General features: G+C 46.9%; 1 pseudogene; it reads right to left on the bottom strand.

The window, feature by feature from the left end:
* Nucleotides 1-1,545: 1,545 nt before the first annotated feature.
* LOC116885866 lies at nt 1,546-6,447 on the bottom strand (annotated as a pseudogene).
* Nucleotides 6,448-8,946: the final 2,499 nt, after the last annotated feature.

Raw genomic sequence — 8,946 nt, 5'->3', positions numbered from 1 at the left:
AATTAGCTGCTTGGTAGAGCCTTTCAGAGGACAGTTATGCTAGGCTCCTGTCTACAAGCGTAACAAAGTATCATTAAGAGTGTCAAGGATTGGTTCTTGCCCATGGGATGGGTCTCAAGTTGAGCCAGCCATTGGTTGGCCATTCCCTCAGTCTATGCTCTGTCTTGGTCCCTGCACGTCTTCTAGGCAGGACACATTTTGGGTTGAAGGTTTTATGGGTGAGTTGGCGTTCTTATCTCTCCACTGGAGTCCTGCCTGGCTACAGGAGGTGTCCACTTTAGGCTCCATATCCCCTGCCCCTGCTAGGAGTTTCAGTTAGAGTCACTCCCATAGACTCCCTAGAGCCTCCCCCATCCCAGTTCTCTGGCACCTATTTATTTTCAGCATCCGCCATGGGTCATGACGAATTTTTGGTGCCCTCTTCCCCTGTTTGCACACATTTGGAGTGTCTCTTGGAATGGGGAAGTTCCGTGGTTTCTGAGGTGACTGCTTAGGAATGTTCCAGCCACACGGAAAGTATCAATCTGGCTCCTGGCCACTAGAGGGGTAATAATTAGGGCTCTTAGTGGGTGGGTGCAGGCAGGTCCTGTTCTGGTGAAGGTACACAGTTGGCATGGAGAGACAAGAGGAGCTGAGAAGGGAGGGGCAGGGATAGGAGGAAGGGCAGAACTTTAAGGAGATCGTGTAAGCCACACGTTCCACAAATCAGTTCCACAAATATGTCCCATTGAACATGTCCTGCCTGAACATGCTGTGGAGCTAACGCACACAGCATCCACATGCCCAGATATGGATTTATATGTACATTGAGGCAGGGTCTCATGTAGGCCAGGCTGGGTAGCCAAGGATGACTTTAAACTTCTGATCCTTCTGTTTTCAACTCTTTGTCCACCTGGCCTGTCTGGGCGTCATGCTGCGTGGAGATGAGTGTGTTTACTATCTAAGTCTCCCATTCAGAGACTGTGCACACAAAGGGGCAGTCACCAGGCCCTGCAGGACAATGGTGCTCTGCGATACACCTGCAGAGACTAACCCAGAAGCCAAACACAGCCTCTGCAACCTTAGCCCCAAATAACCAGCGCTAGACTAGGGCCAGCTTCCTTATCATCCCACCCCACCCCCCAGTTTCCATTGCAGGGCTAATGGAGAAAGCTGGTTGTACTCCCCAAGTCAGTCACATAGGATGCCCACCTCCTCCTTAGTTCCCTCCAAGCGGGACATGAGTATAGAATGTTGTATTTCCCTATTGCTGTCTCTCTCTTATAAAGCCTGTGTAGGGGATATCTCTCCATCCTCTGCTTTTTCTCCTTCCCCTGACTCCTCATGCTCTTCTTTCTCCCCCCACCCCAACACCTCCTCTTCTCTTGTAATGACAACCTAGGCTTTTATTCATACTTGGAAAGTGTTCTGCCTCTGAACTATGTCCTTCGATCCTCCCTGGTGGGTTCTAGTTCGGTGCTCCATCACTGTGTATTAGTCGGGGTAATCCAGAGGAGCAGAATGTGTATAATGAATAGTTCTGTCTCTGTCTCTATCTCTATATGTTCACTTGCAGGTCGTGCCTTGATTGATGGCATTGCCCAGGTACTGGAAGTCCCCCTCCTGGGAAAAGTACTGTCAAACCAGGGTCTGGGTTTCCTGCCACAAGAATCCAGCTTCCCCCATGACTCATTGTCCACCTCCCAATATGGACTCAATGGAAAGGCAAACACTTGGTCTCGGAAGACCAAAATGCCAGAAATGGAGCTGCTGTTGCTGGTTCCAGAAAGGAGGGCATTAGCAAAGGTTTTTTCCCTGTTTTTTCAATCTCCAGAGCATTCTAGCAATGTGGCTACAACTCACGAAGATCTGGGTGAGCTCTTCAGGGACGTGGTACTCAGCATACCACACTGAAGTGGACACTCTGTTTTCTTTGGAAAGGCACTTATGTCAAATGATGTTCTGCTGGGGCACACAGGTAAAAGGATACCAGACACGGGAGAAAGGATGCCTTGCTAAAGCACACACATGGAAGGATGTGATATGTTCAGAAGGACTGTAAATATGACCCCACAGAACGCAGGAGCTCAAGCATTGGTTTGGTTTGCTCTACCTTGCTATCCTTGGCTGACGACACCCTTGGGTTGGTTCGCCTTACATTGCGTTCCTGAGCTCCATTCGTGGTGCGTGCATAGAGAGAAACTCGCCCAAGAACTTCTCATGAGGTTCCTGCAGCAAGAAGCCCAACTCAGGCTGGGTGGCCAACCTTGCGGTTTCTTCTGGATATAATACAGTTGCTGTTGTGGTGTCTGCCGAGTGGACTGGTCGTCAGCTGCTGATTCGTGTTTGGTGTTTGCTAGTGGACTGCACTGAGAACAACGAAGATTAGAATCGCCCCAAAGAACTGTTTCTAAATAACTTCCCCTGTATCCCAATAACTTTCTTTTCTGCTACCTCTGGTGGGTGGTGGGCTGGAGGAGAGGTTGAACCCTTCTTAAAGCAGGTTGAGAAAAATTTATGCCTACACCACGGGGACTGGCCATCCTTATCAAAGTGCTCCCCAAAATATGGCAGTGCCACAGAGTCTTATGCTTAAACTCATCCGACACAAAGGTACTCTTGGGCAGGTCAGTGGAGGGATCCTTGGCCTTGGCCTCAGCAGCCAGTGCCTAATCACATTCAGCCATTTCCTCCTCATGTGCTGTGGGAAACCATCTTTGTTCTTCTTTCCACTCTACCTGGGGTTCCTGTTTCTCTTCCGGTAAGCTCTTTTCCATCCTTGGGGTATCCCTTTTAGGCTGGCTCTCTGCAAGCTTCTTAGCCTCAAACTGGGCCATCTTCTCATCCAGCTTCACCTCCCCCAAGACTGCCCTGAACTGGGGCTGGTGAATGCAGGCAAGGAACCATGGTTTGGTATTGAGGAAAACTTGGTGAAAAGAAGACTCTAAGACCTGTTTTGAGAACCACAATAGGGTGCAGACAACTGTGAGGTCAGACAGTGTCCCTCACTTACCCACCAGAAAATTCCTTGCCTTCAGTGAGTGTCCAGCAGCCCCAGGATTCACCTCACCTTGCTCACATTTTTGGTGTCTGTTTGTTGTGGTACATGAGGCCCAAGGCAGGTGGGGGAGGGAAGGGGACACCCAGGTGCTGGCTGGAGGAACAATGTCACTGTCAGCAAAGCTCAGCCACCTCTGGTATTCTACCCCACAGCTCCTCATTGCATTTATAAAAGGCAATGGTATTGCTCTCAAACACACAAAATCCATCATCAACCTCAAATGGTAGAACCTTGCTGGCAGGAAAGTTGTGGAGAAATTTGGGCATGTGGTTAGTTTGGCCACAGTGGACATGGGGTGATATGGAGAGCACGCAGACCTGAGCCCCCCTGGACTACATGGTAATGAAGGTCTTAAAGGGCCTCCAGCTTTCAGGGTCCCAGCCATCGTGGTGATTCATTCCACAGAGAAAGTGGGTGGGGCTGTCAGTGCTGCCAAAAAGAGTAGCCACCAGGGACTAGAAGTGGGATTTGTTAGAGGAGCTTATAGGCTGCGGTCCAGCTCATCCAACACTGTCTGGCTATGAATGAAAAGTCCAAGAATTCAGTAGTTTCTCAGTCCACAAGGCTGATGTCTCCACTGGTCTTCGGTATACGCTGGAATCCCAAAGAAGTAGGTTCTAATGCCAGTGAAGGAATGGACTTGCTAGTGATGTGCAAGCCAGAAGGCACAGAGCAAGTTTTCTTTCTCCACATTCTTCTATAGGCTTCTTCCCGAAAATGTGGCACAGCTTAAGAGGTAGGGTTTCCCAGCTCGAATGATCTGGATTAAAGGTGTGTCTGTAGCGTGTAGTTTTTGCTACCCGACTTTAAACTCTGGGCAGACCATGCTACTGGGCTGGGAACCCGCACAACAGGTTCCCTCCGATCCTTGGATGAAACATACACACACACACACACACACACACACACACACACACACACACACACACACACACACACACACAAGCTTATTTTTCAACCTGCCTATTGGACCAATTGCTGGACACTTCTAATCTCCCGAAGCTTTGGTGGCCTTCCCAGTACTCTTAGCTCAGCCCCCTAAATCTGCCCTCCATTTTAGTTGTTCAGTTACCTTCTCCTTGTTCAGCAACCAAAAACTTCTCTTAGTTTCTTATTTAGTTGCATTTCTAATCTCCTGCCTCGGGAGGTGGCCGTGGTCACTCCACCTGATATCTCTCGTGGCTGGTCACACTTTCTCGCTCCGAAGCATAACAAAATCTCCCTTTCTCTTTCTGTGTCTCTTAGCCGGAAGTCCCGCCTCTTTCATTCCGCCCAGCAATTGGCCCCTGGCATCTTTATTGATTGGTCAAGAACCAATTAGGGAACAGGACCTTAGAATCAGCACCAACCCCTATAAGTGTCTTCATTCATCAAGATCTGGATTAAAAGTAGATCTTTCTCTACTTCGAATTAAGCAAAACTCCCTCACAGATGTGCCCTTCATTTTGGGGTTTTAGTTAATCCTATTGTAGTCAAGTTAACAACCAAGAGTAGCCATCGCACACTAAGTTATGCACCCAGTCCCTCACTGGGGGATTCTAGGCAGGGGCTCTACCACTGAGCCACAACCCCAGCCCCTCACTGGGGATTCTAGGCAGGGGCTCTACCAACGAGCCACACCCCAGCCCCTCACTGGGGGATTCTAGGCAGGGGCTCTAGCATTGAGCCACACCCCAGCCCCTCACTGGGGGATTCTAGGCAGGGGCTCTACCACTGAGCCACACCCCAGCCCCTCACTGGGGGATTCTAGGCAGGGGCTCTACCACTGAGCCACACCCCAGCCCCTCACTGGGGATTCTAGGCAGGGGCTCTACCACTGAGCCACGCCCCAGCCCCTCACTGGGGGATTCTAGGCAGGGGCTCTACCACTGAGCCACACCCCAGCCCCTCATTGGGAGATTCTAGCTAAATATTATGTCTTCAGCCCGTGATTCTTCTTTCCTTTTTTTTTTTTTTAATGGTAGAATTCTCCTGATATAAAATTAGCTATTTTATACCTAACAAGGCAGCTGGGTACAGTGATACACATCTGTAGTCCTCATTATTTGAGAGACTGAGGCAGGAGGATCACTTGAATCTAAGAGTCCAATACTAGCCTAGGTGGGCAATATCTCCAGATACTGTCTCATAAAAAGCAAAATAACAAAGCCGGCAAACAGGGGTTGAGGATGTAGCTCAGTTGGTAGACGCTTGCATAGCTTTCTTGAATCCCTGGGTTCCGTTCCCAGCACGACATAAACTGGGTGTGGCGTGTGTGCCTATTATCCCAGTACTCAGAAGGTGGGGGCCGGATGATCTTAAGTTCAATGGCATCAGCTGCATAGGGGGTTTGAGGCCAGACTGAGATACACGAGACTTTGGAGAGAGAGAGAGAGAGAGAGAGAGAGAGAGAGAGAGAGAGAGAGAGAGAGAGAGAGAGAAGAAAGAGAGCGACTTAATGCTAATATAGTTTAAATACTATGTAACCACCACATCCAAGTACTTGGAAAAACATTTTCATCATCGGACTTTGTGAGTCTATTGGCAGCCGGTCCCCACTTCTTCCTCCTCCAGTCCCTGGCACTCACTCACGAGATTGTAGCTTTGAGAGACATCCCTCCTTCTCTGTCTGGAGAGTAGGCTGTGTAGCCTACACCAAGCAGCATGATCCCAGCTTCTGGCCACTTCTCTGGGGACTTAGTGTGCCAAGCCTCTGTAACCCTAGCTGGATTTCTTTTCTTTCTTTCCTTCTTCTGCACGTTTGATATTTCTGCTTATTATCTGAGAGTTTTCAATATATCTATAATCTATTTTGATCATAGTCACCTGACAACATCACCTTCTCTTATCCAACTCTGTATTAGTCAGGGTTCTCAAGAGAAATGGATCTGATAGAATGAATATGCACACACACACACACACACACACACACACACACACACACACACACACGTAGCTGCCAGACAGCAATACATACACACACACACACACACACACACACATATACACACAGCTGATGACCTCAAATTTAAGATTCTCTTGTCTCCAACACTCTCTGGAATACTGGGAATATAGGCATGTTTGTTTGTGTGTATGTGTGCATATATGTGGGCTATATGTGGAATTTATCAGATGGCTTCAGGCTGTGGCCTAGCTAGTCCAACAATGACTGTCTACCAAGAGAAAGTCCAAGAATCCAGTAGTTATTCAGTCCACAAGGCTGGATGTCTCAGCTAGTCTTCAATATACACCTGAATCCAGAAAAGGTCGGCAAGTTAAGGGAGAAAGGGTTTTTCAAGTTCACTATTCTGGGTTACAGCCTCAAGACCTTAGCATAACTGACGCCATCTTAGAGACCCCATTCCAACCTTAGAATCTAGCACATAGGCCCCAACGCTTGCTGACACAGGAACAAAGACATAGTCCATAGTTCTAGGATTCAGGAAAGTCCCTGATGTACTTGCTTTTGGCTTCTGTTTTCACTCCTCACTAACTGTTCTTGCTAAGTGAAGTGTGTCCACCAGGATGTGCTTTGTGTCCATAAAAGGCAAAGAAAGATGTAGTTGGGGCTACATGATTTGAGCAAGTTCCCCATGTAGCTGCTGGCCAGCAAGACAGACTTCCTATTCAACTTGTAGAGTTTCACCGTCAGTCAGGTAACGATGGTGCACACCTTTAATCCCAGCACTTGAGAGGCAGAGACAGGCAGATATCTCTGTGCATTTGAGACTTGCTTGGTAGGGGTTGGGGATTTAGCTCAGTGGTAGAGCGCTTGCCTAGCAAGCGCAAGGCCCTGGGTTCGGTCCCCAGCTCCGAAAAAAAAGAAAAAAAAAAAGAGAGACTTGCTTGGTCTACAAAGCAAATTCCGAGGCAGCCAAAGCTATAGAGAAATTCTGTCTTAAAAAAAAAAGTGACCATGTGTTCTCCAGTGGAATTAGCTCACAGCAGAACTCGCAGAACTAGAAACAGCTGGTCGTGTTACATTTACAGTCAGAAGCAGAGATCAGCAAATAAACTTGTTTGGGTTAGAGTTCAGATCATTCTTTCCACTATCAAACAGTCTGGAATCCTCCTCCCAGGGAATGGAACCACCCACAGTGGACAAGTCTTTCCATATCAACGTAATCAAGATAATACACACACACACACACACACACACACACACACACACACACACACACACACACACACACAAGCCAACCTAATCTCTAAACAATCTGTCATTTAGAATCTCTTCTCAGGTGATTTTACATTATGTCAAGTTGACAAAACTATTTATATCAGGAGTTATTGGTATAGAATCATGCCATAGGCAGCTATGATGATGAGGGACTGAAGTGGGAGAGCAAGCTTTTAGGTCCAAGGAGGGGCTTCATAAGAAGGTACAACCACCATAAAGTCCTAACTGAAAAGAGTCTTCAATTCTTCAAGTTCTTTCAGAGCCAAGAGATTAGGCATTGTGTCATAGATAATACTATGGGGTCCCCAAAAGGATGAGACAGACCCAATGGTTCCCACAGTATTAGGGAAGTTATAATATACTGTAGGGAAAGTGGTGGGGTCTTTTTAAAAAATTCATTTATTTATATTTTTTGTATATATGTAGGTGGTTTGACTGCATGGATGTCTGTGTGAGGGTGTCAGATTCCCTGGATCAGGAATTACAGACAGTTGGGAGCTGCCATGTGGGTATTGGGCATTGAACCCTGGTCCTCTGGAAAAGCAGCCAGCACTTTCCATTACTGAGCCTTATCTCCAGACCACGGCAGGGTCTTGCAAAGAGAGAGAGAGAGCCTCTAGTCCCAAAGAAAAAATGGAGGTTTGTTTGTGACTCTTATAGGGTTTTTAGTTTTGGTTTGTTTTTGTTTTTGTTTTTTTTTTGTTTTGTTTTTATTGTTGTTTGTTCTTGAGAAGGGAGCAGTGCATATGTGAATGTGTGACCTAGTCTAAATGGTAGAAGTCAGGCAAATGCTGACAATACAAAGCTATCTTGGCTTTGGGCAGTGGGGAACAGGGCAGGGCCACCAGGTCAAGGCTCACTTGTTTACCAGCTCTCTGTCTGGGGATGGAAAGACTAAGGGTTGGGATGGGAACAAGCCTGGTTTCTTTGAAAGAGGCGGGCAGCTGTGACCTAAGAGGATTAGGACTTGAATTCAATTCTCAGCATCACCTAAACCAGGAGCAGAGTGTCAGTTCACATCTATAATCCCAGCAGTTAGATGCAAAGATAGGAAGATCAAAAGTTCAAGGCTATCCTTGGCTATATAACAATTTTGAGGTTATCCTGGAATATATGAGACCCAGTGTCAAGAAAAGAAGGATGGAAAGAAGGAGGGATTTTTTAAAAGGAATTCCCATCTAATGACTTCCTTCTTCCAACAACATCCCACCCTTTAACAATCCATTTAGCTTTGAGCTCCTGAATGAATTAGTTTGTCCACAGAGGAAATTAGGACAACAGCCTTCAGTTAGTGATGTCTTCATTACTTCATTACTTCAGTTCACTCCATTAGTAATGTCTTCAGCTTGACTTTTTAAACGTCTGGGACTCTGTATTCCAGCCAGGGTCTAGGATGTCAAAATCTTTGCTCTGAGTTAATTGAGTCTATTAGTCAATTTATTCATTGCTCTGACAAAATACCCAAGAAGGGCAATTGAAAAAAACAAAGGATTTGGCTGGGCATGGTAGCACACTCCGTTATTAATCTCAGCACTCGAGAGGCAGGCAGATATCTAAGTTCAAGGCCAACCTGCTCCACAAAGCAAGTTCCAGGACAATGGGGGCTACACAGGGAAACCTTGTCTTGAAGAGACACCATGGCCAAGGCAACTGTTATATGACACACTTCCTCGAATGTGGTCCCACTCCCTAATCCTTCTTCCTCTTTTTTTTTTTTTTCTTTTTTCTTTTTTTTTCGGAGCTGGGG

This window comes from Rattus rattus, chromosome 16 (assembly GCF_011064425.1).
Source record: "Rattus rattus isolate New Zealand chromosome 16, Rrattus_CSIRO_v1, whole genome shotgun sequence".
Classification (NCBI taxonomy): Eukaryota; Metazoa; Chordata; class Mammalia; order Rodentia; family Muridae; genus Rattus; species Rattus rattus.
The sequence above is the reverse complement of the archived record's forward strand: the minus strand, read 5'-3'. Positions and strand labels throughout refer to the sequence as shown.